The 26,142-nt window shown below is 45.4% G+C and overlaps 41 non-coding genes across 41 annotated transcripts; all 41 read left to right on the plus strand.

Annotated features, from left to right (window-relative positions):
* The first annotated feature begins 234 nt into the window (after positions 1 to 234).
* On the plus strand, positions 235 to 306 carry TRNAA-UGC (transfer RNA alanine (anticodon UGC)). Its single transcript has one exon. It is a non-coding gene; the product is annotated as a tRNA-Ala (tRNA).
* Positions 307 to 585: 279 nt separating this feature from the next.
* TRNAA-CGC (transfer RNA alanine (anticodon CGC)) lies at positions 586 to 657 on the plus strand. The gene has a single exon. It is a non-coding gene; the product is annotated as a tRNA-Ala (tRNA).
* Positions 658 to 1,429: 772 nt separating this feature from the next.
* On the plus strand, positions 1,430 to 1,501 carry TRNAA-UGC (transfer RNA alanine (anticodon UGC)). The gene has a single exon. It is a non-coding gene; the product is annotated as a tRNA-Ala (tRNA).
* Positions 1,502 to 1,780: 279 nt separating this feature from the next.
* On the plus strand, positions 1,781 to 1,852 carry TRNAA-CGC (transfer RNA alanine (anticodon CGC)). The gene has a single exon. It is a non-coding gene; the product is annotated as a tRNA-Ala (tRNA).
* A 772-nt stretch (positions 1,853 to 2,624) lies between these two features.
* TRNAA-UGC (transfer RNA alanine (anticodon UGC)) lies at positions 2,625 to 2,696 on the plus strand. The gene has a single exon. It is a non-coding gene; the product is annotated as a tRNA-Ala (tRNA).
* A 279-nt stretch (positions 2,697 to 2,975) lies between these two features.
* TRNAA-CGC (transfer RNA alanine (anticodon CGC)) lies at positions 2,976 to 3,047 on the plus strand. Its single transcript has one exon. It is a non-coding gene; the product is annotated as a tRNA-Ala (tRNA).
* A 772-nt stretch (positions 3,048 to 3,819) lies between these two features.
* On the plus strand, positions 3,820 to 3,891 carry TRNAA-UGC (transfer RNA alanine (anticodon UGC)). Its single transcript has one exon. It is a non-coding gene; the product is annotated as a tRNA-Ala (tRNA).
* A 279-nt stretch (positions 3,892 to 4,170) lies between these two features.
* Positions 4,171 to 4,242, plus strand: TRNAA-CGC (transfer RNA alanine (anticodon CGC)). The gene has a single exon. It is a non-coding gene; the product is annotated as a tRNA-Ala (tRNA).
* Positions 4,243 to 5,014: 772 nt separating this feature from the next.
* TRNAA-UGC (transfer RNA alanine (anticodon UGC)) lies at positions 5,015 to 5,086 on the plus strand. Its single transcript has one exon. It is a non-coding gene; the product is annotated as a tRNA-Ala (tRNA).
* A 279-nt stretch (positions 5,087 to 5,365) lies between these two features.
* Positions 5,366 to 5,437, plus strand: TRNAA-CGC (transfer RNA alanine (anticodon CGC)). The gene has a single exon. It is a non-coding gene; the product is annotated as a tRNA-Ala (tRNA).
* A 772-nt stretch (positions 5,438 to 6,209) lies between these two features.
* TRNAA-UGC (transfer RNA alanine (anticodon UGC)) lies at positions 6,210 to 6,281 on the plus strand. The gene has a single exon. It is a non-coding gene; the product is annotated as a tRNA-Ala (tRNA).
* A 279-nt stretch (positions 6,282 to 6,560) lies between these two features.
* On the plus strand, positions 6,561 to 6,632 carry TRNAA-CGC (transfer RNA alanine (anticodon CGC)). The gene has a single exon. It is a non-coding gene; the product is annotated as a tRNA-Ala (tRNA).
* A 772-nt stretch (positions 6,633 to 7,404) lies between these two features.
* TRNAA-UGC (transfer RNA alanine (anticodon UGC)) lies at positions 7,405 to 7,476 on the plus strand. Its single transcript has one exon. It is a non-coding gene; the product is annotated as a tRNA-Ala (tRNA).
* A 279-nt stretch (positions 7,477 to 7,755) lies between these two features.
* On the plus strand, positions 7,756 to 7,827 carry TRNAA-CGC (transfer RNA alanine (anticodon CGC)). The gene has a single exon. It is a non-coding gene; the product is annotated as a tRNA-Ala (tRNA).
* Positions 7,828 to 8,599: 772 nt separating this feature from the next.
* TRNAA-CGC (transfer RNA alanine (anticodon CGC)) lies at positions 8,600 to 8,671 on the plus strand. Its single transcript has one exon. It is a non-coding gene; the product is annotated as a tRNA-Ala (tRNA).
* A 772-nt stretch (positions 8,672 to 9,443) lies between these two features.
* TRNAA-UGC (transfer RNA alanine (anticodon UGC)) lies at positions 9,444 to 9,515 on the plus strand. The gene has a single exon. It is a non-coding gene; the product is annotated as a tRNA-Ala (tRNA).
* Positions 9,516 to 9,794: 279 nt separating this feature from the next.
* TRNAA-CGC (transfer RNA alanine (anticodon CGC)) lies at positions 9,795 to 9,866 on the plus strand. Its single transcript has one exon. It is a non-coding gene; the product is annotated as a tRNA-Ala (tRNA).
* A 1,122-nt stretch (positions 9,867 to 10,988) lies between these two features.
* On the plus strand, positions 10,989 to 11,060 carry TRNAA-CGC (transfer RNA alanine (anticodon CGC)). Its single transcript has one exon. It is a non-coding gene; the product is annotated as a tRNA-Ala (tRNA).
* Positions 11,061 to 11,832: 772 nt separating this feature from the next.
* TRNAA-CGC (transfer RNA alanine (anticodon CGC)) lies at positions 11,833 to 11,904 on the plus strand. Its single transcript has one exon. It is a non-coding gene; the product is annotated as a tRNA-Ala (tRNA).
* A 772-nt stretch (positions 11,905 to 12,676) lies between these two features.
* TRNAA-UGC (transfer RNA alanine (anticodon UGC)) lies at positions 12,677 to 12,748 on the plus strand. Its single transcript has one exon. It is a non-coding gene; the product is annotated as a tRNA-Ala (tRNA).
* A 279-nt stretch (positions 12,749 to 13,027) lies between these two features.
* TRNAA-CGC (transfer RNA alanine (anticodon CGC)) lies at positions 13,028 to 13,099 on the plus strand. The gene has a single exon. It is a non-coding gene; the product is annotated as a tRNA-Ala (tRNA).
* Positions 13,100 to 14,221: 1,122 nt separating this feature from the next.
* TRNAA-CGC (transfer RNA alanine (anticodon CGC)) lies at positions 14,222 to 14,293 on the plus strand. Its single transcript has one exon. It is a non-coding gene; the product is annotated as a tRNA-Ala (tRNA).
* Positions 14,294 to 15,065: 772 nt separating this feature from the next.
* TRNAA-CGC (transfer RNA alanine (anticodon CGC)) lies at positions 15,066 to 15,137 on the plus strand. Its single transcript has one exon. It is a non-coding gene; the product is annotated as a tRNA-Ala (tRNA).
* A 772-nt stretch (positions 15,138 to 15,909) lies between these two features.
* On the plus strand, positions 15,910 to 15,981 carry TRNAA-UGC (transfer RNA alanine (anticodon UGC)). The gene has a single exon. It is a non-coding gene; the product is annotated as a tRNA-Ala (tRNA).
* Positions 15,982 to 16,260: 279 nt separating this feature from the next.
* TRNAA-CGC (transfer RNA alanine (anticodon CGC)) lies at positions 16,261 to 16,332 on the plus strand. The gene has a single exon. It is a non-coding gene; the product is annotated as a tRNA-Ala (tRNA).
* Positions 16,333 to 17,104: 772 nt separating this feature from the next.
* On the plus strand, positions 17,105 to 17,176 carry TRNAA-UGC (transfer RNA alanine (anticodon UGC)). Its single transcript has one exon. It is a non-coding gene; the product is annotated as a tRNA-Ala (tRNA).
* Positions 17,177 to 17,455: 279 nt separating this feature from the next.
* On the plus strand, positions 17,456 to 17,527 carry TRNAA-CGC (transfer RNA alanine (anticodon CGC)). Its single transcript has one exon. It is a non-coding gene; the product is annotated as a tRNA-Ala (tRNA).
* Positions 17,528 to 18,299: 772 nt separating this feature from the next.
* On the plus strand, positions 18,300 to 18,371 carry TRNAA-UGC (transfer RNA alanine (anticodon UGC)). The gene has a single exon. It is a non-coding gene; the product is annotated as a tRNA-Ala (tRNA).
* A 271-nt stretch (positions 18,372 to 18,642) lies between these two features.
* On the plus strand, positions 18,643 to 18,714 carry TRNAA-CGC (transfer RNA alanine (anticodon CGC)). Its single transcript has one exon. It is a non-coding gene; the product is annotated as a tRNA-Ala (tRNA).
* Positions 18,715 to 18,993: 279 nt separating this feature from the next.
* Positions 18,994 to 19,065, plus strand: TRNAA-CGC (transfer RNA alanine (anticodon CGC)). The gene has a single exon. It is a non-coding gene; the product is annotated as a tRNA-Ala (tRNA).
* Positions 19,066 to 19,837: 772 nt separating this feature from the next.
* Positions 19,838 to 19,909, plus strand: TRNAA-UGC (transfer RNA alanine (anticodon UGC)). The gene has a single exon. It is a non-coding gene; the product is annotated as a tRNA-Ala (tRNA).
* A 279-nt stretch (positions 19,910 to 20,188) lies between these two features.
* On the plus strand, positions 20,189 to 20,260 carry TRNAA-CGC (transfer RNA alanine (anticodon CGC)). Its single transcript has one exon. It is a non-coding gene; the product is annotated as a tRNA-Ala (tRNA).
* Positions 20,261 to 21,032: 772 nt separating this feature from the next.
* On the plus strand, positions 21,033 to 21,104 carry TRNAA-CGC (transfer RNA alanine (anticodon CGC)). Its single transcript has one exon. It is a non-coding gene; the product is annotated as a tRNA-Ala (tRNA).
* A 279-nt stretch (positions 21,105 to 21,383) lies between these two features.
* TRNAA-CGC (transfer RNA alanine (anticodon CGC)) lies at positions 21,384 to 21,455 on the plus strand. Its single transcript has one exon. It is a non-coding gene; the product is annotated as a tRNA-Ala (tRNA).
* Positions 21,456 to 22,227: 772 nt separating this feature from the next.
* Positions 22,228 to 22,299, plus strand: TRNAA-UGC (transfer RNA alanine (anticodon UGC)). The gene has a single exon. It is a non-coding gene; the product is annotated as a tRNA-Ala (tRNA).
* A 279-nt stretch (positions 22,300 to 22,578) lies between these two features.
* On the plus strand, positions 22,579 to 22,650 carry TRNAA-CGC (transfer RNA alanine (anticodon CGC)). Its single transcript has one exon. It is a non-coding gene; the product is annotated as a tRNA-Ala (tRNA).
* Positions 22,651 to 23,422: 772 nt separating this feature from the next.
* TRNAA-UGC (transfer RNA alanine (anticodon UGC)) lies at positions 23,423 to 23,494 on the plus strand. The gene has a single exon. It is a non-coding gene; the product is annotated as a tRNA-Ala (tRNA).
* Positions 23,495 to 23,773: 279 nt separating this feature from the next.
* Positions 23,774 to 23,845, plus strand: TRNAA-CGC (transfer RNA alanine (anticodon CGC)). The gene has a single exon. It is a non-coding gene; the product is annotated as a tRNA-Ala (tRNA).
* A 772-nt stretch (positions 23,846 to 24,617) lies between these two features.
* On the plus strand, positions 24,618 to 24,689 carry TRNAA-UGC (transfer RNA alanine (anticodon UGC)). The gene has a single exon. It is a non-coding gene; the product is annotated as a tRNA-Ala (tRNA).
* Positions 24,690 to 24,968: 279 nt separating this feature from the next.
* Positions 24,969 to 25,040, plus strand: TRNAA-CGC (transfer RNA alanine (anticodon CGC)). Its single transcript has one exon. It is a non-coding gene; the product is annotated as a tRNA-Ala (tRNA).
* Positions 25,041 to 25,812: 772 nt separating this feature from the next.
* Positions 25,813 to 25,884, plus strand: TRNAA-UGC (transfer RNA alanine (anticodon UGC)). The gene has a single exon. It is a non-coding gene; the product is annotated as a tRNA-Ala (tRNA).
* The last annotated feature ends 258 nt before the right edge of the window (positions 25,885 to 26,142 follow it).

Here is a 26,142-nt window from a genome sequence, read left to right on the forward strand (position 1 = left end):
ACACTCCTGCCCATACTGCTTTTCTTCTGCAGTTGTTCCGTGAAATCTATGCCTCTAAGAAGGCGTTTAAGCAACGTTGGAGCTGTTGAAAACTTCCTGCTTTTAATCACTGGCAACTTGTGCAGTTCCCTGAAAATGCGTTGTTATTGCACACTGCCTTGTCGCTACATACTGTTTCCACAGTATTGGGCAATGAACCTCCTGAGAGACAGAGGCAGGGGCAGCATCAGGCCAGGGGATGTAGCTCAGTGGTAGAGCGCACGCTTTGCATGTGTGAGGCCCCGGGTTCAATCCCCGGCATCTCCATTCACATCTTTTGGATACCTGAAGAAAACCATTCTGTTTCCCATCGGCCCAACACTTCAATGTGTTTCCACCGACGGTCAATATAATCCATTCCTCAAGTCAAAAGAACAGCAAATCTTGTTTGATATGTAAAGCACAATGAGCTTCAATCCATCACCGCCTTCTCTGCCCCTGGTTAAAAAGCCCCAAAATTCACAAACTACTTATCTGCTTAATGCGCACACCTTCTGGGTCGCTTTTCAAAAATGTTTCTGGCCCCCAGCAAACGGTATCTTGTGTGGGGATGTAGCTCAGTGGTAGAGCGCACGCTTCGCATGTGTGAGGCCCCGGGTTCAATCCCCGGCATCTCCATTGGTGGATTTTGTGCACCTAGTTTAAATCACTTGCTGTCCCTCACCGTGTAGAAATTTACGCAGATCTTCCGTTGAAAGGCTTCCTTTTAAAACACATTGGCCTTTGGAATTGCTGCTCACTTGACAAGTGCACTCTTGGCTTATGGCAGGTACGGGCGTCAAGCAAGAGCATCTGTATGTCTTTTCACGCAGTAGCTTCTACCATAGCCAACACTTTCAAACGTACAACCGTTTCATTCATTTCTTTTTTTGGAGAAATCTTATTGTCGCATTACAGACAGTTTGTAAAGTTTGGATTTTGAATCATCATAGCGCTAACAATTTGGTGTAGCACCTGAAGCTGATGAAAGAAACGAGCAGGCGCCTCTTGAATAGACATGTTTTAACAAAAAACAAGATGGCCGATATTGTTTATGGGAGTAGCAAGAGCATTCACTCCTTTTTCTCGGTAAGCATCTTTGCGGGACAGTCATTTCTCTGCTGTCTCGTGCCATCTGTGCTCATTTTTCCAAGCACTATTTCCACTTTTGGCTTTTACACTCCTGCCCATACTGCTTTTCTTCTGCAGTTGTTCCGTGAAATCTATGCCTCTAAGAAGGCGTTTAAGCAACGTTGGAGCTGTTGAAAACTTCCTGCTTTTAATCACTGGCAACTTGTGCAGTTCCCTGAAAATGCGTTGTTATTGCACACTGCCTTGTCGCTACATACGGTTTCCACAGTATTGGGCAATGAACCTCCTGAGAGACAGAGGCAGGGGCAGCATCAGGCCAGGGGATGTAGCTCAGTGGTAGAGCGCACGCTTTGCATGTGTGAGGCCCCGGGTTCAATCCCCGGCATCTCCATTCACATCTTTTGGATACCTGAAGAAAACCATTCTGTTTCCCATCGGCCCAACACTTCAATGTGTTTCCACCGACGGTCAATATAATCCATTCCTCAAGTCAAAAGAACAGCAAATCTTGTTTGATATGTAAAGCACAATGAGCTTCAATCCATCACCGCCTTCTCTGCCCCCGGTTAAAAAGCCCCAAAATTCACAAACTACTTATCTGCTTAATGCGCACACCTTCTGGGTCGCTTTTCAAAAATGTTTCTGGCCCCCAGCAAACGGTATCTTGTGTGGGGATGTAGCTCAGTGGTAGAGCGCACGCTTCGCATGTGTGAGGCCCCGGGTTCAATCCCCGGCATCTCCATTGGTGGATTTTGTGCACCTAGTTTAAATCACTTGCTGTCCCTCACCGCGTAGAAATTTACGCAGATCTTCCGTTGAAAGGCTTCCTTTTAAAACACATTGGCCTTTGGAATTGCTGCTCACTTGACAAGTGCACTCTTGGCTTATGGCAGGTACGGGCGTCAAGCAAGAGCATCTGTATGTCTTTTCACGCAGTAGCTTCTACCATAGCCAACACTTTCAAACGTACAACCGTTTCATTCATTTCTTTTTTTGGAGAAATCTTATTGTCGCATTACAGACAGTTTGTAAAGTTTGGATTTTGAATCATCATAGCGCTAACAATTTGGTGTAGCACCTGAAGCTGATGAAAGAAACGAGCAGGCGCCTCTTGAATAGACATGTTTTAACAAAAAACAAGATGGCCGATATTGTTTATGGGAGTAGCAAGAGCATTCACTCCTTTTTCTCGGTAAGCATCTTTGCGGGACAGTCATTTCTCTGCTGTCTCGTGCCATCTGTGCTCATTTTTCCAAGCACTATTTCCACTTTTGGCTTTTACACTCCTGCCCATACTGCTTTTCTTCTGCAGTTGTTCCGTGAAATCTATGCCTCTAAGAAGGCGTTTAAGCAACGTTGGAGCTGTTGAAAACTTCCTGCTTTTAATCACTGGCAACTTGTGCAGTTCCCTGAAAATGCGTTGTTATTGCACACTGCCTTGTCGCTACATACGGTTTCCACAGTATTGGGCAATGAACCTCCTGAGAGACAGAGGCAGGGGCAGCATCAGGCCAGGGGATGTAGCTCAGTGGTAGAGCGCACGCTTTGCATGTGTGAGGCCCCGGGTTCAATCCCCGGCATCTCCATTCACATCTTTTGGATACCTGAAGAAAACCATTCTGTTTCCCATCGGCCCAACACTTCAATGTGTTTCCACCGACGGTCAATATAATCCATTCCTCAAGTCAAAAGAACAGCAAATCTTGTTTGATATGTAAAGCACAATGAGCTTCAATCCATCACCGCCTTCTCTGCCCCTGGTTAAAAAGCCCCAAAATTCACAAACTACTTATCTGCTTAATGCGCACACCTTCTGGGTCGCTTTTCAAAAATGTTTCTGGCCCCCAGCAAACAGTATCTTGTGTGGGGATGTAGCTCAGTGGTAGAGCGCACGCTTCGCATGTGTGAGGCCCCGGGTTCAATCCCCGGCATCTCCATTGGTGGATTTTGTGCACCTAGTTTAAATCACTTGCTGTCCCTCACCGTGTAGAAATTTACGCAGATCTTCCGTTGAAAGGCTTCCTTTTAAAACACATTGGCCTTTGGAATTGCTGCTCACTTGACAAGTGCACTCTTGGCTTATGGCAGGTACGGGCGTCAAGCAAGAGCATCTGTATGTCTTTTCACGCAGTAGCTTCTACCATAGCCAACACTTTCAAACGTACAACCGTTTCATTCATTTCTTTTTTTGGAGAAATCTTATTGTCGCATTACAGACAGTTTGTAAAGTTTGGATTTTGAATCATCATAGCGCTAACAATTTGGTGTAGCACCTGAAGCTGATGAAAGAAACGAGCAGGCGCCTCTTGAATAGACATGTTTTAACAAAAAACAAGATGGCCGATATTGTTTATGGGAGTAGCAAGAGCATTCACTCCTTTTTCTCGGTAAGCATCTTTGCGGGACAGTCATTTCTCTGCTGTCTCGTGCCATCTGTGCTCATTTTTCCAAGCACTATTTCCACTTTTGGCTTTTACACTCCTGCCCATACTGCTTTTCTTCTGCAGTTGTTCCGTGAAATCTATGCCTCTAAGAAGGCGTTTAAGCAACGTTGGAGCTGTTGAAAACTTCCTGCTTTTAATCACTGGCAACTTGTGCAGTTCCCTGAAAATGCGTTGTTATTGCACACTGCCTTGTCGCTACATACGGTTTCCACAGTATTGGGCAATGAACCTCCTGAGAGACAGAGGCAGGGGCAGCATCAGGCCAGGGGATGTAGCTCAGTGGTAGAGCGCACGCTTTGCATGTGTGAGGCCCCGGGTTCAATCCCCGGCATCTCCATTCACATCTTTTGGATACCTGAAGAAAACCATTCTGTTTCCCATCGGCCCAACACTTCAATGTGTTTCCACCGACGGTCAATATAATCCATTCCTCAAGTCAAAAGAACAGCAAATCTTGTTTGATATGTAAAGCACAATGAGCTTCAATCCATCACCGCCTTCTCTGCCCCTGGTTAAAAAGCCCCAAAATTCACAAACTACTTATCTGCTTAATGCGCACACCTTCTGGGTCGCTTTTCAAAAATGTTTCTGGCCCCCAGCAAACGGTATCTTGTGTGGGGATGTAGCTCAGTGGTAGAGCGCACGCTTCGCATGTGTGAGGCCCCGGGTTCAATCCCCGGCATCTCCATTGGTGGATTTTGTGCACCTAGTTTAAATCACTTGCTGTCCCTCACCGTGTAGAAATTTACGCAGATCTTCCGTTGAAAGGCTTCCTTTTAAAACACATTGGCCTTTGGAATTGCTGCTCACTTGACAAGTGCACTCTTGGCTTATGGCAGGTACGGGCGTCAAGCAAGAGCATCTGTATGTCTTTTCACGCAGTAGCTTCTACCATAGCCAACACTTTCAAACGTACAACCGTTTCATTCATTTCTTTTTTTGGAGAAATCTTATTGTCGCATTACAGACAGTTTGTAAAGTTTGGATTTTGAATCATCATAGCGCTAACAATTTGGTGTAGCACCTGAAGCTGATGAAAGAAACGAGCAGGCGCCTCTTGAATAGACATGTTTTAACAAAAAACAAGATGGCCGATATTGTTTATGGGAGTAGCAAGAGCATTCACTCCTTTTTCTTGGTAAGCATCTTTGCGGGACAGTCATTTCTCTGCTGTCTCGTGCCATCTGTGCTCATTTTTCCAAGCACTATTTCCACTTTTGGCTTTTACACTCCTGCCCATACTGCTTTTCTTCTGCAGTTGTTCCGTGAAATCTATGCCTCTAAGAAGGCGTTTAAGCAACGTTGGAGCTGTTGAAAACTTCCTGCTTTTAATCACTGGCAACTTGTGCAGTTCCCTGAAAATGCGTTGTTATTGCACACTGCCTTGTCGCTACATACTGTTTCCACAGTATTGGGCAATGAACCTCCTGAGAGACAGAGGCAGGGGCAGCATCAGGCCAGGGGATGTAGCTCAGTGGTAGAGCGCACGCTTTGCATGTGTGAGGCCCCGGGTTCAATCCCCGGCATCTCCATTCACATCTTTTGGATACCTGAAGAAAACCATTCTGTTTCCCATCGGCCCAACACTTCAATGTGTTTCCACCGACGGTCAATATAATCCATTCCTCAAGTCAAAAGAACAGCAAATCTTGTTTGATATGTAAAGCACAATGAGCTTCAATCCATCACCGCCTTCTCTGCCCCTGGTTAAAAAGCCCCAAAATTCACAAACTACTTATCTGCTTAATGCGCACACCTTCTGGGTCGCTTTTCAAAAATGTTTCTGGCCCCCAGCAAACGGTATCTTGTGTGGGGATGTAGCTCAGTGGTAGAGCGCACGCTTCGCATGTGTGAGGCCCCGGGTTCAATCCCCGGCATCTCCATTGGTGGATTTTGTGCACCTAGTTTAAATCACTTGCTGTCCCTCACCGTGTAGAAATTTACGCAGATCTTCCGTTGAAAGGCTTCCTTTTAAAACACATTGGCCTTTGGAATTGCTGCTCACTTGACAAGTGCACTCTTGGCTTATGGCAGGTACGGGCGTCAAGCAAGAGCATCTGTATGTCTTTTCACGCAGTAGCTTCTACCATAGCCAACACTTTCAAACGTACAACCGTTTCATTCATTTCTTTTTTTGGAGAAATCTTATTGTCGCATTACAGACAGTTTGTAAAGTTTGGATTTTGAATCATCATAGCGCTAACAATTTGGTGTAGCACCTGAAGCTGATGAAAGAAACGAGCAGGCGCCTCTTGAATAGACATGTTTTAACAAAAAACAAGATGGCCGATATTGTTTATGGGAGTAGCAAGAGCATTCACTCCTTTTTCTCGGTAAGCATCTTTGCGGGACAGTCATTTCTCTGCTGTCTCGTGCCATCTGTGCTCATTTTTCCAAGCACTATTTCCACTTTTGGCTTTTACACTCCTGCCCATACTGCTTTTCTTCTGCAGTTGTTCCGTGAAATCTATGCCTCTAAGAAGGCGTTTAAGCAACGTTGGAGCTGTTGAAAACTTCCTGCTTTTAATCACTGGCAACTTGTGCAGTTCCCTGAAAATGCGTTGTTATTGCACACTGCCTTGTCGCTACATACGGTTTCCACAGTATTGGGCAATGAACCTCCTGAGAGACAGAGGCAGGGGCAGCATCAGGCCAGGGGATGTAGCTCAGTGGTAGAGCGCACGCTTTGCATGTGTGAGGCCCCGGGTTCAATCCCCGGCATCTCCATTCACATCTTTTGGATACCTGAAGAAAACCATTCTGTTTCCCATCGGCCCAACACTTCAATGTGTTTCCACCGACGGTCAATATAATCCATTCCTCAAGTCAAAAGAACAGCAAATCTTGTTTGATATGTAAAGCACAATGAGCTTCAATCCATCACCGCCTTCTCTGCCCCTGGTTAAAAAGCCCCAAAATTCACAAACTACTTATCTGCTTAATGCGCACACCTTCTGGGTCGCTTTTCAAAAATGTTTCTGGCCCCCAGCAAACGGTATCTTGTGTGGGGATGTAGCTCAGTGGTAGAGCGCACGCTTCGCATGTGTGAGGCCCCGGGTTCAATCCCCGGCATCTCCATTGGTGGATTTTGTGCACCTAGTTTAAATCACTTGCTGTCCCTCACCGCGTAGAAATTTACGCAGATCTTCCGTTGAAAGGCTTCCTTTTAAAACACATTGGCCTTTGGAATTGCTGCTCACTTGACAAGTGCACTCTTGGCTTATGGCAGGTACGGGCGTCAAGCAAGAGCATCTGTATGTCTTTTCACGCAGTAGCTTCTACCATAGCCAACACTTTCAAACGTACAACCGTTTCATTCATTTCTTTTTTTGGAGAAATCTTATTGTCGCATTACAGACAGTTTGTAAAGTTTGGATTTTGAATCATCATAGCGCTAACAATTTGGTGTAGCACCTGAAGCTGATGAAAGAAACGAGCAGGCGCCTCTTGAATAGACATGTTTTAACAAAAAACAAGATGGCCGATATTGTTTATGGGAGTAGCAAGAGCATTCACTCCTTTTTCTCGGTAAGCATCTTTGCGGGACAGTCATTTCTCTGCTGTCTCGTGCCATCTGTGCTCATTTTTCCAAGCACTATTTCCACTTTTGGCTTTTACACTCCTGCCCATACTGCTTTTCTTCTGCAGTTGTTCCGTGAAATCTATGCCTCTAAGAAGGCGTTTAAGCAACGTTGGAGCTGTTGAAAACTTCCTGCTTTTAATCACTGGCAACTTGTGCAGTTCCCTGAAAATGCGTTGTTATTGCACACTGCCTTGTCGCTACATACGGTTTCCACAGTATTGGGCAATGAACCTCCTGAGAGACAGAGGCAGGGGCAGCATCAGGCCAGGGGATGTAGCTCAGTGGTAGAGCGCACGCTTTGCATGTGTGAGGCCCCGGGTTCAATCCCCGGCATCTCCATTCACATCTTTTGGATACCTGAAGAAAACCATTCTGTTTCCCATCGGCCCAACACTTCAATGTGTTTCCACCGACGGTCAATATAATCCATTCCTCAAGTCAAAAGAACAGCAAATCTTGTTTGATATGTAAAGCACAATGAGCTTCAATCCATCACCGCCTTCTCTGCCCCTGGTTAAAAAGCCCCAAAATTCACAAACTACTTATCTGCTTAATGCGCACACCTTCTGGGTCGCTTTTCAAAAATGTTTCTGGCCCCCAGCAAACAGTATCTTGTGTGGGGATGTAGCTCAGTGGTAGAGCGCACGCTTCGCATGTGTGAGGCCCCGGGTTCAATCCCCGGCATCTCCATTGGTGGATTTTGTGCACCTAGTTTAAATCACTTGCTGTCCCTCACCGTGTAGAAATTTACGCAGATCTTCCGTTGAAAGGCTTCCTTTTAAAACACATTGGCCTTTGGAATTGCTGCTCACTTGACAAGTGCACTCTTGGCTTATGGCAGGTACGGGCGTCAAGCAAGAGCATCTGTATGTCTTTTCACGCAGTAGCTTCTACCATAGCCAACACTTTCAAACGTACAACCGTTTCATTCATTTCTTTTTTTGGAGAAATCTTATTGTCGCATTACAGACAGTTTGTAAAGTTTGGATTTTGAATCATCATAGCGCTAACAATTTGGTGTAGCACCTGAAGCTGATGAAAGAAACGAGCAGGCGCCTCTTGAATAGACATGTTTTAACAAAAAACAAGATGGCCGATATTGTTTATGGGAGTAGCAAGAGCATTCACTCCTTTTTCTCGGTAAGCATCTTTGCGGGACAGTCATTTCTCTGCTGTCTCGTGCCATCTGTGCTCATTTTTCCAAGCACTATTTCCACTTTTGGCTTTTACACTCCTGCCCATACTGCTTTTCTTCTGCAGTTGTTCCGTGAAATCTATGCCTCTAAGAAGGCGTTTAAGCAACGTTGGAGCTGTTGAAAACTTCCTGCTTTTAATCACTGGCAACTTGTGCAGTTCCCTGAAAATGCGTTGTTATTGCACACTGCCTTGTCGCTACATACGGTTTCCACAGTATTGGGCAATGAACCTCCTGAGAGACAGAGGCAGGGGCAGCATCAGGCCAGGGGATGTAGCTCAGTGGTAGAGCGCACGCTTCGCATGTGTGAGGCCCCGGGTTCAATCCCCGGCATCTCCATTGGTGGATTTTGTGCACCTAGTTTAAATCACTTGCTGTCCCTCACCGTGTAGAAATTTACGCAGATCTTCCGTTGAAAGGCTTCCTTTTAAAACACATTGGCCTTTGGAATTGCTGCTCACTTGACAAGTGCACTCTTGGCTTATGGCAGGTACGGGCGTCAAGCAAGAGCATCTGTATGTCTTTTCACGCAGTAGCTTCTACCATAGCCAACACTTTCAAACGTACAACCGTTTCATTCATTTCTTTTTTTGGAGAAATCTTATTGTCGCATTACAGACAGTTTGTAAAGTTTGGATTTTGAATCATCATAGCGCTAACAATTTGGTGTAGCACCTGAAGCTGATGAAAGAAACGAGCAGGCGCCTCTTGAATAGACATGTTTTAACAAAAAACAAGATGGCCGATATTGTTTATGGGAGTAGCAAGAGCATTCACTTCTTTTTCTCGGTAAGCATCTTTGCGGGACAGTCATTTCTCTGCTGTCTCGTGCCATCTGTGCTCATTTTTCCAAGCACTATTTCCACTTTTGGCTTTTACACTCCTGCCCATACTGCTTTTCTTCTGCAGTTGTTCCGTGAAATCTATGCCTCTAAGAAGGCGTTTAAGCAACGTTGGAGCTGTTGAAAACTTCCTGCTTTTAATCACTGGCAACTTGTGCAGTTCCCTGAAAATGCGTTGTTATTGCACACTGCCTTGTCGCTACATACTGTTTCCACAGTATTGGGCAATGAACCTCCTGAGAGACAGAGGCAGGGGCAGCATCAGGCCAGGGGATGTAGCTCAGTGGTAGAGCGCACGCTTTGCATGTGTGAGGCCCCGGGTTCAATCCCCGGCATCTCCATTCACATCTTTTGGATACCTGAAGAAAACCATTCTGTTTCCCATCGGCCCAACACTTCAATGTGTTTCCACCGACGGTCAATATAATCCATTCCTCAAGTCAAAAGAACAGCAAATCTTGTTTGATATGTAAAGCACAATGAGCTTCAATCCATCACCGCCTTCTCTGCCCCTGGTTAAAAAGCCCCAAAATTCACAAACTACTTATCTGCTTAATGCGCACACCTTCTGGGTCGCTTTTCAAAAATGTTTCTGGCCCCCAGCAAACGGTATCTTGTGTGGGGATGTAGCTCAGTGGTAGAGCGCACGCTTCGCATGTGTGAGGCCCCCGGTTCAATCCCCGGCATCTCCATTGGTGGATTTTGTGCACCTAGTTTAAATCACTTGCTGTCCCTCACCGTGTAGAAATTTACGCAGATCTTCCGTTGAAAGGCTTCCTTTTAAAACACATTGGCCTTTGGAATTGCTGCTCACTTGACAAGTGCACTCTTGGCTTATGGCAGGTACGGGCGTCAAGCAAGAGCATCTGTATGTCTTTTCACGCAGTAGCTTCTACCATAGCCAACACTTTCAAACGTACAACCGTTTCATTCATTTCTTTTTTTGGAGAAATCTTATTGTCGCATTACAGACAGTTTGTAAAGTTTGGATTTTGAATCATCATAGCGCTAACAATTTGGTGTAGCACCTGAAGCTGATGAAAGAAACGAGCAGGCGCCTCTTGAATAGACATGTTTTAACAAAAAACAAGATGGCCGATATTGTTTATGGGAGTAGCAAGAGCATTCACTCCTTTTTCTCGGTAAGCATCTTTGCGGGACAGTCATTTCTCTGCTGTCTCGTGCCATCTGTGCTCATTTTTCCAAGCACTATTTCCACTTTTGGCTTTTACACTCCTGCCCATACTGCTTTTCTTCTGCAGTTGTTCCGTGAAATCTATGCCTCTAAGAAGGCGTTTAAGCAACGTTGGAGCTGTTGAAAACTTCCTGCTTTTAATCACTGGCAACTTGTGCAGTTCCCTGAAAATGCGTTGTTATTGCACACTGCCTTGTCGCTACATACTGTTTCCACAGTATTGGGCAATGAACCTCCTGAGAGACAGAGGCAGGGGCAGCATCAGGCCAGGGGATGTAGCTCAGTGGTAGAGCGCATGCTTTGCATGTGTGAGGCCCCGGGTTCAATCCCCAGATCTCCATTCACATCTTTTGGATACCTGAAGAAAACCATTCTGTTTCCCATCGGCCCAACACTTCAATGTGTTTCCACCGACGGTCAATATAATCCATTCCTCAAGTCAAAAGAACAGCAAATCTTGTTTGATATGTAAAGCACAATGAGCTTCAATCCATCACCGCCTTCTCTGCCCCTGGTTAAAAAGCCCCAAAATTCACAAACTACTTATCTGCTTAATGCGCACACCTTCTGGGTCGCTTTTCAAAAATGTTTCTGGCCCCCAGCAAACAGTATCTTGTGTGGGGATGTAGCTCAGTGGTAGAGCGCACGCTTCGCATGTGTGAGGCCCCGGGTTCAATCCCCGGCATCTCCATTGGTGGATTTTGTGCACCTAGTTTAAATCACTTGCTGTCCCTCACCGCGTAGAAATTTACGCAGATCTTCCGTTGAAAGGCTTCCTTTTAAAACACATTGGCCTTTGGAATTGCTGCTCACTTGACAAGTGCACTCTTGGCTTATGGCAGGTACGGGCGTCAAGCAAGAGCATCTGTATGTCTTTTCACGCAGTAGCTTCTACCATAGCCAACACTTTCAAACGTACAACCGTTTCATTCATTTCTTTTTTTGGAGAAATCTTATTGTCGCATTACAGACAGTTTGTAAAGTTTGGATTTTGAATCATCATAGCGCTAACAATTTGGTGTAGCACCTGAAGCTGATGAAAGAAACGAGCAGGCGCCTCTTGAATAGACATGTTTTAACAAAAAACAAGATGGCCGATATTGTTTATGGGAGTAGCAAGAGCATTCACTCCTTTTTCTCGGTAAGCATCTTTGCGGGACAGTCATTTCTCTGCTGTCTCGTGCCATCTGTGCTCATTTTTCCAAGCACTATTTCCACTTTTGGCTTTTACACTCCTGCCCATACTGCTTTTCTTCTGCAGTTGTTCCGTGAAATCTATGCCTCTAAGAAGGCGTTTAAGCAACGTTGGAGCTGTTGAAAACTTCCTGCTTTTAATCACTGGCAACTTGTGCAGTTCCCTGAAAATGCGTTGTTATTGCACACTGCCTTGTCGCTACATACGGTTTCCACAGTATTGGGCAATGAACCTCCTGAGAGACAGAGGCAGGGGCAGCATCAGGCCAGGGGATGTAGCTCAGTGGTAGAGCGCACGCTTCGCATGTGTGAGGCCCCGGGTTCAATCCCCGGCATCTCCATTGGTGGATTTTGTGCACCTAGTTTAAATCACTTGCTGTCCCTCACCGTGTAGAAATTTACGCAGATCTTCCGTTGAAAGGCTTCCTTTTAAAACACATTGGCCTTTGGAATTGCTGCTCACTTGACAAGTGCACTCTTGGCTTATGGCAGGTACGGGCGTCAAGCAAGAGCATCTGTATGTCTTTTCACGCAGTAGCTTCTACCATAGCCAACACTTTCAAACGTACAACCGTTTCATTCATTTCTTTTTTTGGAGAAATCTTATTGTCGCATTACAGACAGTTTGTAAAGTTTGGATTTTGAATCATCATAGCGCTAACAATTTGGTGTAGCACCTGAAGCTGATGAAAGAAACGAGCAGGCGCCTCTTGAATAGACATGTTTTAACAAAAAACAAGATGGCCGATATTGTTTATGGGAGTAGCAAGAGCATTCACTTCTTTTTCTCGGTAAGCATCTTTGCGGGACAGTCATTTCTCTGCTGTCTCGTGCCATCTGTGCTCATTTTTCCAAGCACTATTTCCACTTTTGGCTTTTACACTCCTGCCCATACTGCTTTTCTTCTGCAGTTGTTCCGTGAAATCTATGCCTCTAAGAAGGCGTTTAAGCAACGTTGGAGCTGTTGAAAACTTCCTGCTTTTAATCACTGGCAACTTGTGCAGTTCCCTGAAAATGCGTTGTTATTGCACACTGCCTTGTCGCTACATACTGTTTCCACAGTATTGGGCAATGAACCTCCTGAGAGACAGAGGCAGGGGCAGCATCAGGCCAGGGGATGTAGCTCAGTGGTAGAGCGCACGCTTTGCATGTGTGAGGCCCTGGGTTCAATCCCCGGCATCTCCATTCACATCTTTTGGATACCTGAAGAAAACCATTCTGTTTCCCATCGGCCCAACACTTCAATGTGTTTCCACCGACGGTCAATATAATCCATTCCTCAAGTCAAAAGAACAGCAAATCTTGTTTGATATGTAAAGCACAATGAGCTTCAATCCATCACCGCCTTCTCTGCCCCTGGTTAAAAAGCCCCAAAATTCACAAACTACTTATCTGCTTAATGCGCACACCTTCTGGGTCGCTTTTCAAAAATGTTTCTGGCCCCCAGCAAACGGTATCTTGTGTGGGGATGTAGCTCAGTGGTAGAGCGCACGCTTCGCATGTGTGAGGCCCCGGGTTCAATCCCCGGCATCTCCATTGGTGGATTTTGTGCACCTAGTTTAAATCACTTGCTGTCCCTCACCGTGTAGAAATTTACGCAGATCTTCCGTTGAAAGGCTTCCTTTTAAAACACATTGGCCTTTGGAATTGCTGCTCACTTGACAAGTGCACTCTTGGCTTATGGCAGGTACGGGCGTCAAGCAAGAGCATCTGTATGTCTTTTCACGCAGTAGCTTCTACCATAGCCAACACTTTCAAACGTACAACCGTTTCATTCATTTCTTTTTTTGGAGAAATCTTATTGTCGCATTACAGACAGTTTGTAAAGTTTGGATTTTGAATCATCATAGCGCTAACAATTTGGTGTAGCACCTGAAGCTGATGAAAGAAACGAGCAGGCGCCTCTTGAATAGACATGTTTTAACAAAAAACAAGATGGCCGATATTGTTTATGGGAGTAGCAAGAGCATTCACTCCTTTTTCTCGGTAAGCATCTTTGCGGGACAGTCATTTCTCTGCTGTCTCGTGCCATCTGTGCTCATTTTTCCAAGCACTATTTCCACTTTTGGCTTTTACACTCCTGCCCATACTGCTTTTCTTCTGCAGTTGTTCCGTGAAATCTATGCCTCTAAGAAGGCGTTTAAGCAACGTTGGAGCTGTTGAAAACTTCCTGCTTTTAATCACTGGCAACTTGTGCAGTTCCCTGAAAATGCGTTGTTATTGCACACTGCCTTGTCGCTACATACTGTTTCCACAGTATTGGGCAATGAACCTCCTGAGAGACAGAGGCAGGGGCAGCATCAGGCCAGGGGATGTAGCTCAGTGGTAGAGCGCATGCTTTGCATGTGTGAGGCCCCGGGTTCAATCCCCAGATCTCCATTCACATCTTTTGGATACCTGAAGAAAACCATTCTGTTTCCCATCGGCCCAACACTTCAATGTGTTTCCACCGACGGTCAATATAATCCATTCCTCAAGTCAAAAGAACAGCAAATCTTGTTTGATATGTAAAGCACAATGAGCTTCAATCCATCACCGCCTTCTCTGCCCCTGGTTAAAAAGCCCCAAAATTCACAAACTACTTATCTGCTTAATGCGCACACCTTCTGGGTCGCTTTTCAAAAATGTTTCTGGCCCCCAGCAAACAGTATCTTGAGTGGGGATGTAGCTCAGTGGTAGAGCGCACGCTTCGCATGTGTGAGGCCCCGGGTTCAATCCCCGGCATCTCCATTGGTGGATTTTGTGCACCTAGTTTAAATCACTTGCTGTCCCTCACCGCGTAGAAATTTACGCAGATCTTCCGTTGAAAGGCTTCCTTTTAAAACACATTGGCCTTTGGAATTGCTGCTCACTTGACAAGTGCACTCTTGGCTTATGGCAGGTACGGGCGTCAAGCAAGAGCATCTGTATGTCTTTTCACGCAGTAGCTTCTACCATAGCCAACACTTTCAAACGTACAACCGTTTCATTCATTTCTTTTTTTGGAGAAATCTTATTGTCGCATTACAGACAGTTTGTAAAGTTTGGATTTTGAATCATCATAGCGCTAACAATTTGGTGTAGCACCTGAAGCTGATGAAAGAAACGAGCAGGCGCCTCTTGAATAGACATGTTTTAACAAAAAACAAGATGGCCGATATTGTTTATGGGAGTAGCAAGAGCATTCACTCCTTTTTCTCGGTAAGCATCTTTGCGGGACAGTCATTTCTCTGCTGTCTCGTGCCATCTGTGCTCATTTTTCCAAGCACTATTTCCACTTTTGGCTTTTACACTCCTGCCCATACTGCTTTTCTTCTGCAGTTGTTCCGTGAAATCTATGCCTCTAAGAAGGCGTTTAAGCAACGTTGGAGCTGTTGAAAACTTCCTGCTTTTAATCACTGGCAACTTGTGCAGTTCCCTGAAAATGCGTTGTTATTGCACACTGCCTTGTCGCTACATACGGTTTCCACAGTATTGGGCAATGAACCTCCTGAGAGACAGAGGCAGGGGCAGCATCAGGCCAGGGGATGTAGCTCAGTGGTAGAGCGCACGCTTCGCATGTGTGAGGCCCCGGGTTCAATCCCCGGCATCTCCATTGGTGGATTTTGTGCACCTAGTTTAAATCACTTGCTGTCCCTCACCGTGTAGAAATTTACGCAGATCTTCCGTTGAAAGGCTTCCTTTTAAAACACATTGGCCTTTGGAATTGCTGCTCACTTGACAAGTGCACTCTTGGCTTATGGCAGGTACGGGCGTCAAGCAAGAGCATCTGTATGTCTTTTCACGCAGTAGCTTCTACCATAGCCAACACTTTCAAACGTACAACCGTTTCATTCATTTCTTTTTTTGGAGAAATCTTATTGTCGCATTACAGACAGTTTGTAAAGTTTGGATTTTGAATCATCATAGCGCTAACAATTTGGTGTAGCACCTGAAGCTGATGAAAGAAACGAGCAGGCGCCTCTTGAATAGACATGTTTTAACAAAAAACAAGATGGCCGATATTGTTTATGGGAGTAGCAAGAGCATTCACTCCTTTTTCTCGGTAAGCATCTTTGCGGGACAGTCATTTCTCTGCTGTCTCGTGCCATCTGTGCTCATTTTTCCAAGCACTATTTCCACTTTTGGCTTTTACACTCCTGCCCATACTGCTTTTCTTCTGCAGTTGTTCCGTGAAATCTATGCCTCTAAGAAGGCGTTTAAGCAACGTTGGAGCTGTTGAAAACTTCCTGCTTTTAATCACTGGCAACTTGTGCAGTTCCCTGAAAATGCGTTGTTATTGCACACTGCCTTGTCGCTACATACTGTTTCCACAGTATTGGGCAATGAACCTCCTGAGAGACAGAGGCAGGGGCAGCATCAGGCCAGGGGATGTAGCTCAGTGGTAGAGCGCACGCTTTGCATGTGTGAGGCCCCGGGTTCAATCCCCGGCATCTCCATTCACATCTTTTGGATACCTGAAGAAAACCATTCTGTTTCCCATCGGCCCAACACTTCAATGTGTTTCCACCGACGGTCAATATAATCCATTCCTCAAGTCAAAAGAACAGCAAATCTTGTTTGATATGTAAAGCACAATGAGCTTCAATCCATCACCGCCTTCTCTGCCCCTGGTTAAAAAGCCCCAAAATTCACAAACTACTTATCTGCTTAATGCGCACACCTTCTGGGTCGCTTTTCAAAAATGTTTCTGGCCCCCAGCAAACGGTATCTTGTGTGGGGATGTAGCTCAGTGGTAGAGCGCACGCTTCGCATGTGTGAGGCCCCCGGTTCAATCCCCGGCATCTCCATTGGTGGATTTTGTGCACCTAGTTTAAATCACTTGCTGTCCCTCACCGTGTAGAAATTTACGCAGATCTTCCGTTGAAAGGCTTCCTTTTAAAACACATTGGCCTTTGGAATTGCTGCTCACTTGACAAGTGCACTCTTGGCTTATGGCAGGTACGGGCGTCAAGCAAGAGCATCTGTATGTCTTTTCACGCAGTAGCTTCTACCATAGCCAACACTTTCAAACGTACAACCGTTTCATTCATTTCTTTTTTTGGAGAAATCTTATTGTCGCATTACAGACAGTTTGTAAAGTTTGGATTTTGAATCATCATAGCGCTAACAATTTGGTGTAGCACCTGAAGCTGATGAAAGAAACGAGCAGGCGCCTCTTGAATAGACATGTTTTAACAAAAAACAAGATGGCCGATATTGTTTATGGGAGTAGCAAGAGCATTCACTCCTTTTTCTCGGTAAGCATCTTTGCGGGACAGTCATTTCTCTGCTGTCTCATGCCATCTGTGCTCATTTTTCCAAGCACTATTTCCACTTTTGGCTTTTACACTCCTGCCCATACTGCTTTTCTTCTGCAGTTGTTCCGTGAAATCTATGCCTCTAAGAAGGCGTTTAAGCAACGTTGGAGCTGTTGAAAACTTCCTGCTTTTAATCACTGGCAACTTGTGCAGTTCCCTGAAAATGCGTTGTTTTTGCACACTGCCTTGTCGCTACATACTGTTTCCACAGTATTGGGCAATGAACCTCCTGAGAGACAGAGGCAGGGGCAGCATCAGGCCAGGGGATGTAGCTCAGTGGTAGAGCGCACGCTTTGCATGTGTGAGGCCCCGGGTTCAATCCCCGGCATCTCCATTCACATCTTTTGGATACCTGAAGAAAACCATTCTGTTTCCCATCGGCCCAACACTTCAATGTGTTTCCACCGACGGTCAATATAATCCATTCCTCAAGTCAAAAGAACAGCAAATCTTGTTTGATATGTAAAGCACAATGAGCTTCAATCCATCACCGCCTTCTCTGCCCCTGGTTAAAAAGCCCCAAAATTCACAAACTACTTATCTGCTTAATGCGCACACCTTCTGGGTCGCTTTTCAAAAATGTTTCTGGCCCCCAGCAAACAGTATCTTGTGTGGGGATGTAGCTCAGTGGTAGAGCGCACGCTTCGCATGTGTGAGGCCCTGGGTTCAATCCCCGGCATCTCCATTGGTGGATTTTGTGCACCTAGTTTAAATCACTTGCTGTCCCTCACCGTGTAGAAATTTACGCAGATCTTCCGTTGAAAGGCTTCCTTTTAAAACACATTGGCCTTTGGAATTGCTGCTCACTTGACAAGTGCACTCTTGGCTTATGGCAGGTACGGGCGTCAAGCAAGAGCATCTGTATGTCTTTTCACGCAGTAGCTTCTACCATAGCCAACACTTTCAAACGTACAACCGTTTCATTCATTTCTTTTTTTGGAGAAATCTTATTGTCGCATTACAGACAGTTTGTAATGTTTGGATTTTGAATCATCATAGCGCTAACAATTTGGTGTAGCACCTGAAGCTGATGAAAGAAACGAGCAGGCGCCTCTTGAATAGACATGTTTTAACAAAAAACAAGATGGCCGATATTGTTTATGGGAGTAGCAAGAGCATTCACTCCTTTTTCTCGGTAAGCATCTTTGCGGGACAGTCATTTCTCTGCTGTCTCGTGCCATCTGTGCTCATTTTTCCAAGCACTATTTCCACTTTTGGCTTTTACACTCCTGCCCATACTGCTTTTCTTCTGCAGTTGTTCCGTGAAATCTATGCCTCTAAGAAGGCGTTTAAGCAACGTTGGAGCTGTTGAAAACTTCCTGCTTTTAATCACTGGCAACTTGTGCAGTTCCCTGAAAATGCGTTGTTATTGCACACTGCCTTGTCGCTACATACTGTTTCCACAGTATTGGGCAATGAACCTCCTGAGAGACAGAGGCAGGGGCAGCATCAGGCCAGGGGATGTAGCTCAGTGGTAGAGCGCACGCTTTGCATGTGTGAGGCCCCGGGTTCAATCCCCGGCATCTCCATTCACATCTTTTGGATACCTGAAGAAAACCATTCTGTTTCCCATCGGCCCAACACTTCAATGTGTTTCCACCGACGGTCAATATAATCCATTCCTCAAGTCAAAAGAACAGCAAATCTTGTTTGATATGTAAAGCACAATGAGCTTCAATCCATCACCGCCTTCTCTGCCCCTGGTTAAAAAGCCCCAAAATTCACAAACTGCTTAAAGCGCACACCTTCTGGGTCGCTTTTCAAAAATGTTTCTGGCCCCCAGCAAACAGTATCTTGTGTGGGGATGTAGCTCAGTGGTAGAGCGCACGCTTCGCATGTGTGAGGCCCCGGGTTCAATCCCCGGCATCTCCATTCACATCTTTTGGATACCTGAAGAAAACCATTCTGTTTCCCATCGGCCCAACACTTCAATGTGTTTCCACCGACGGTCAATATAATCCATTCCTCAAGTCAAAAGAACAGCAAATCTTGTTTGATATGTAAAGCACAATGAGCTTCAATCCATCACCGCCTTCTCTGCCCCTGGTTAAAAAGCCCCAAAATTCACAAACTACTTATCTGCTTAATGCGCACACCTTCTGGGTCGCTTTTCAAAAATGTTTCTGGCCCCCAGCAAACAGTATCTTGTGTGGGGATGTAGCTCAGTGGTAGAGCGCACGCTTCGCATGTGTGAGGCCCCGGGTTCAATCCCCGGCATCTCCATTGGTGGATTTTGTGCACCTAGTTTAAATCACTTGCTGTCCCTCACCGTGTAGAAATTTACGCAGATCTTCCGTTGAAAGGCTTCCTTTTAAAACACATTGGCCTTTGGAATTGCTGCTCACTTGACAAGTGCACTCTTGGCTTATGGCAGGTACGGGCGTCAAGCAAGAGCATCTGTATGTCTTTTCACGCAGTAGCTTCTACCATAGCCAACACTTTCAAACGTACAACCGTTTCATTCATTTCTTTTTTTGGAGAAATCTTATTGTCGCATTACAGACAGTTTGTAAAGTTTGGATTTTGAATCATCATAGCGCTAACAATTTGGTGTAGCACCTGAAGCTGATGAAAGAAACGAGCAGGCGCCTCTTGAATAGACATGTTTTAACAAAAAACAAGATGGCCGATATTGTTTATGGGAGTAGCAAGAGCATTCACTCCTTTTTCTCGGTAAGCATCTTTGCGGGACAGTCATTTCTCTGCTGTCTCGTGCCATCTGTGCTCATTTTTCCAAGCACTATTTCCACTTTTGGCTTTTACACTCCTGCCCATACTGCTTTTCTTCTGCAGTTGTTCCGTGAAATCTATGCCTCTAAGAAGGCGTTTAAGCAACGTTGGAGCTGTTGAAAACTTCCTGCTTTTAATCACTGGCAACTTGTGCAGTTCCCTGAAAATGCGTTGTTATTGCACACTGCCTTGTCGCTACATACTGTTTCCACAGTATTGGGCAATGAACCTCCTGAGAGACAGAGGCAGGGGCAGCATCAGGCCAGGGGATGTAGCTCAGTGGTAGAGCGCACGCTTTGCATGTGTGAGGCCCCGGGTTCAATCCCCGGCATCTCCATTCACATCTTTTGGATACCTGAAGAAAACCATTCTGTTTCCCATCGGCCCAACACTTCAATGTGTTTCCACCGACGGTCAATATAATCCATTCCTCAAGTCAAAAGAACAGCAAATTTTGTTTGATATGTAAAGCACAATGAGCTTCAATCCATCACCGCCTTCTCTGCCCCTGGTTAAAAAGCCCCAAAATTCACAAACTACTTATCTGCTTAATGCGCACACCTTCTGGGTCGCTTTTCAAAAATGTTTCTGGCCCCCAGCAAACAGTATCTTGTGTGGGGATGTAGCTCAGTGGTAGAGCGCACGCTTCGCATGTGTGAGGCCCCGGGTTCAATCCCCGGCATCTCCATTGGTGGATTTTGTGCACCTAGTTTAAATCACTTGCTGTCCCTCACCGCGTAGAAATTTACGCAGATCTTCCGTTGAAAGGCTTCCTTTTAAAACACATTGGCCTTTGGAATTGCTGCTCACTTGACAAGTGCACTCTTGGCTTATGGCAGGTACGGGCGTCAAGCAAGAGCATCTGTATGTCTTTTCACGCAGTAGCTTCTACCATAGCCAACACTTTCAAACGTACAACCGTTTCATTCATTTCTTTTTTTGGAGAAATCTTATTGTCGCATTACAGACAGTTTGTAAAGTTTGGATTTTGAATCATCATAGCGCTAACAATTTGGTGTAGCACCTGAAGCTGATGAAAGAAACGAGCAGGCGCCTCTTGAATAGACATGTTTTAACAAAAAACAAGATGGCCGATATTGTTTATGGGAGTAGCAAGAGCATTCACTCCTTTTTCTCGGTAAGCATCTTTGCGGGACAGTCATTTCTCTGCTGTCTCGTGCCATCTGTGCTCATTTTTCCAAGCACTATTTCCACTTTTGGCTTTTACACTCCTGCCCATACTGCTTTTCTTCTGCAGTTGTTCCGTGAAATCTATGCCTCTAAGAAGGCGTTTAAGCAACGTTGGAGCTGTTGAAAACTTCCTGCTTTTAATCACTGGCAACTTGTGCAGTTCCCTGAAAATGCGTTGTTATTGCACACTGCCTTGTCGCTACATACGGTTTCCACAGTATTGGGCAATGAACCTCCTGAGAGACAGAGGCAGGGGCAGCATCAGGCCAGGGGATGTAGCTCAGTGGTAGAGCGCACGCTTCGCATGTGTGAGGCCCCGGGTTCAATCCCCGGCATCTCCATTCACATCTTTTGGATACCTGAAGAAAACCATTCTGTTTCCCATCGGCCCAACACTTCAATGTGTTTCCACCGACGGTCAATATAATCCATTCCTCAAGTCAAAAGAACAGCAAATCTTGTTTGATATGTAAAGCACAATGAGCTTCAATCCATCACCGCCTTCTCTGCCCCTGGTTAAAAAGCCCCAAAATTCACAAACTACTTATCTGCTTAATGCGCACACCTTCTGGGTCGCTTTTCAAAAATGTTTCTGGCCCCCAGCAAACAGTATCTTGTGTGGGGATGTAGCTCAGTGGTAGAGCGCACGCTTCGCATGTGTGAGGCCCCGGGTTCAATCCCCGGCATCTCCATTGGTGGATTTTGTGCACCTAGTTTAAATCACTTGCTGTCCCTCACCGTGTAGAAATTTACGCAGATCTTCCGTTGAAAGGCTTCCTTTTAAAACACATTGGCCTTTGGAATTGCTGCTCACTTGACAAGTGCACTCTTGGCTTATGGCAGGTACGGGCGTCAAGCAAGAGCATCTGTATGTCTTTTCACGCAGTAGCTTCTACCATAGCCAACACTTTCAAACGTACAACCGTTTCATTCATTTCTTTTTTTGGAGAAATCTTATTGTCGCATTACAGACAGTTTGTAAAGTTTGGATTTTGAATCATCATAGCGCTAACAATTTGGTGTAGCACCTGAAGCTGATGAAAGAAACGAGCAGGCGCCTCTTGAATAGACATGTTTTAACAAAAAACAAGATGGCCGATATTGTTTATGGGAGTAGCAAGAGCATTCACTCCTTTTTCTCGGTAAGCATCTTTGCGGGACAGTCATTTCTCTGCTGTCTCGTGCCATCTGTGCTCATTTTTCCAAGCACTATTTCCACTTTTGCCTTTTACACTCCTGCCCATACTGCTTTTCTTCTGCAGTTGTTCCGTGAAATCTATGCCTCTAAGAAGGCGTTTAAGCAACGTTGGAGCTGTTGAAAACTTCCTGCTTTTAATCACTGGCAACTTGTGCAGTTCCCTGAAAATGCGTTGTTATTGCACACTGCCTTGTCGCTACATACTGTTTCCACAGTATTGGGCAATGAACCTCCTGAGAGACAGAGGCAGGGGCAGCATCAGGCCAGGGGATGTAGCTCAGTGGTAGAGCGCACGCTTTGCATGTGTGAGGCCCCGGGTTCAATCCCCGGCATCTCCATTCACATCTTTTGGATACCTGAAGAAAACCATTCTGTTTCCCATCGGCCCAACACTTCAATGTGTTTCCACCGACGGTCAATATAATCCATTCCTCAAGTCAAAAGAACAGCAAATCTTGTTTGATATGTAAAGCACAATGAGCTTCAATCCATCACCGCCTTCTCTGCCCCTGGTTAAAAAGCCCCAAAATTCCCAAACTACTTATCTGCTTAATGCGCACACTTTCTGGGTCGCTTTTCAAAAATGTTTCTGGCCCCCAGCAAACAGTACCTTGTGTGGGGATGTAGCTCAGTGGTAGAGCGCACGCTTCGCATGTGTGAGGCCCCGGGTTCAATCCCCGGCATCTCCATTGGTGAATTTTGTGCACCTAGTTTAAATCACTTGCTGTCCCTCACCGTGTAGAAATTTACGCAGATCTTCCGTTGAAAGGCTTCCTTTTAAAACACATTGGCCTTTGGAATTGCTGCTCACTTGACAAGTGCACTGTTGGCTTATGGCAGGTACGGGCGTCAAGCAAGAGCATCTGTATGTCTTTTCACGCAGTAGCTTCTACCATAGCCAACACTTTCAAACGTACAACCGTTTCATTTATTTCTTTTTTTGGAGAAATCTTATTGTCGCATTACAGACAGTTTGTAAAGTTTGGATTTTGAATCATCATAGCGCTAACAATTTGGTGTAGCACCTGAAGCTGATGAAAGAAACGAGCAGGCGCCTCTTGAATAGACATGTTTTAACAAAAAACAAGATGGCCGATATTGTTTATGGGAGTAGCAAGAGCATTCACTCCTTTTTCTCGGTAAGCATCTTTGCGGGACAGTCATTTCTCTGCTGTCTCGTGCCATCTGTGCTCATTTTTCCAAGCACTATTTCCACTTTTGGCTTTTACACTCCTGCCCATACTGCTTTTCTTCTGCAGTTGTTCCGTGAAATCTATGCCTCTAAGAAGGCGTTTAAGCAACGTTGGAGCTGTTGAAAACTTCCTGCTTTTAATCACTGGCAACTTGTGCAGTTCCCTGAAAATGCGTTGTTATTGCACACTGCCTTGTCGCTACATACGGTTTCCACAGTATTGGGCAATGAACCTCCTGAGAGACAGAGGCAGGGGCAGCATCAGGCCAGGGGATGTAGCTCAGTGGTAGAGCGCACGCTTTGCATGTGTGAGGCCCCGGGTTCAATCCCCGGCATCTCCATTCACATCTTTTGGATACCTGAAGAAAACCATTCTGTTTCCCATCGGCCCAACACTTCAATGTGTTTCCACCGACGGTCAATATAATCCATTCCTCAAGTCAAAAGAACAGCAAATCTTGTTTCATATGTAAAGCACAATGAGCTTCAATCCATCACCGCCTTCTCTGCCCCTGGTTAAAAAGCCCCAAAATTCACAAACTACTTATCTGCTTAATGCGCACACTTTCCGGGTCGCTTTTCAAAAATGTTTCTGGCCCCCAGAAAACAGTACCTTGTGTGGGGATGTAGCTCAGTGGTAGAGCGCACGCTTCGCATGTGTGAGGCCCCGGGTTCAATCCCCGGCATCTCCATTGGTGAATTTTGTGCACCTAGTTTAAATCACTTGCTGTCCCTCACCGTGTAGAAATTTACGCAGATCTTCCGTTGAAAGGCTTCCTTTTAAAACACATTGGCCTTTGGAATTGCTGCTCACTTGACAAGTGCACTCTTGGCTTATGGCAGGTACGGGCGTCAAGCAAGAGCATCTGTATGTCTTTTCACGCAGTAGCTTCTACCATAGCCAACACTTTCAAACGTACAACCGTTTCATTTATTTCTTTTTTTGGAGAAATCTTATTGTCGCATTACAGACAGTTTGTAAAGTTTGGATTTTGAATCATCATAGCGCTAACAATTTGGTGTAGCACCTGAAGCTGATGAAAGAAACGAGCAGGCGCCTCTTGAATAGACATGTTTTAACAAAAAACAAGATGGCCGATATTGTTTATGGGAGTAGCAAGAGCATTCACTCCTTTTTCTCGGTAAGCATCTTTGCGGGACAGTCATTTCTCTGCTGTCTCGTGCCATCTGTGCTCATTTTTCCAAGCACTATTTCCACTTTTGCCTTTTACACTCCTGCCCATACTGCTTTTCTTCTGCAGTTGTTCCGTGAAATCTATGCCTCTAAGAAGGCGTTTAAGCAACGTTGGAGCTGTTGAAAACTTCCTGCTTTTAATCACTGGCAACTTGTGCAGTTCCCCGAAAATGCGTTGTTATTGCACACTGCCTTGTCGCTACATACTGTTTCCACAGTATTGGGCAATGAACCTCCTGAGAGACAGAGGCAGGGGCAGCATCAGGCCAGGGGATGTAGCTCAGTGGTAGAGTGCACGCTTTGCATGTGTGAGGCCCCTGGTTCAATCCCCGGCATCTCCATTCACATCTTTTGGATACCTGAAGAAAACCATTCTGTTTCCCATCGGCCCAACACTTCAATGTGTTTCCACCGACGGTCAATATAATCCATTCCTCAAGTCAAAAGAACAGCAAATCTTGTTTGATATGTAAAGCACAATGAGCTTCAATCCATCACCGCCTTCTCTGCCCCTGGTTAAAAAGCCCCAAAATTCACAAACTACTTATCTGCTTAATGCGCACACCTTCTGGGTCGCTTTTCAAAAATATTTCTGGCCCCCAGCAAACGGTATCTTGTGTGGGGATGTAGCTCAGTGGTAGAGCGCACGCTTCGCATGTGTGAGGCCCCGGGTTCAATCCCCGGCATCTCCATTGGTGGATTTTGTGCACCTAGTTTAAATCACTTGCTGTCCCTCACCGTGTAGAAATTTACGCAGATCTTCCGTTGAAAGGCTTCCTTTTAAAACACATTGGCCTTTGGAATTGCTGCTCACTTGACAAGTGCACTCTTGGCTTATGGCAGGTACGGGCGTCAAGCAAGAGCATCTGTATGTCTTTTCACGCAGTAGCTTCTACCATAGCCAACACTTTCAAACGTACAACCGTTTCATTCATTTCTTTTTTTGGAGAAATCTTATTGTCGCATTACAGACAGTTTGTAAAGTTTGGATTTTGAATCATCATAGCGCTAACAATTTGGTGTAGCACCTGAAGCTGATGAAAGAAACGAGCAGGCGCCTCTTGAATAGACATGTTTTAACAAAAAACAAGATGGCCGATATTGTTTATGGGAGTAGCAAGAGCATTCACTCCTTTTTCTCGGTAAGCATCTTTGCGGGACAGTCATTTCTCTGCTGTCTCGTGCCATCTGTGCTCATTTTTCCAAGCACTATTTCCACTTTTGGCTTTTACACTCCTGCCCATACTGCTTTTCTTCTGCAGTTGTTCCGTGAAATCTATGCCTCTAAGAAGGCGTTTAAGCAACGTTGGAGCTGTTGAAAACTTCCTGCTTTTAATCACTGGCAACTTGTGCAGTTCCCTGAAAATGCGTTGTTATTGCACACTGCCTTGTCGCTACATACTGTTTCCACAGTATTGGGCAATGAACCTCCTGAGAGACAGAGGCAGGGGCAGCATCAGGCCAGGGGATGTAGCTCAGTGGTAGAGCGCACGCTTTGCATGTGTGAGGCCCCGGGTTCAATCCCCGGCATCTCCATTCACATCTTTTGGATACCTGAAGAAAACCATTCTGTTTCCCATCGGCCCAACACTTCAATGTGTTTCCACCGACGGTCAATATAATCCATTCCTCAAGTCAAAAGAACAGCAAATTTTGTTTGATATGTAAAGCACAATGAGCTTCAATCCATCACCGCCTTCTCTGCCCCTGGTTAAAAAGCCCCAAAATTCACAAACTACTTATCTGCTTAATGCGCACACCTTCTGGGTCGCTTTTCAAAAATGTTTCTGGCCC

This window comes from Engystomops pustulosus, chromosome 1 (assembly GCF_040894005.1).
Source record: "Engystomops pustulosus chromosome 1, aEngPut4.maternal, whole genome shotgun sequence".
In the NCBI taxonomy this organism is placed as follows: Eukaryota; Metazoa; Chordata; class Amphibia; order Anura; family Leptodactylidae; genus Engystomops; species Engystomops pustulosus.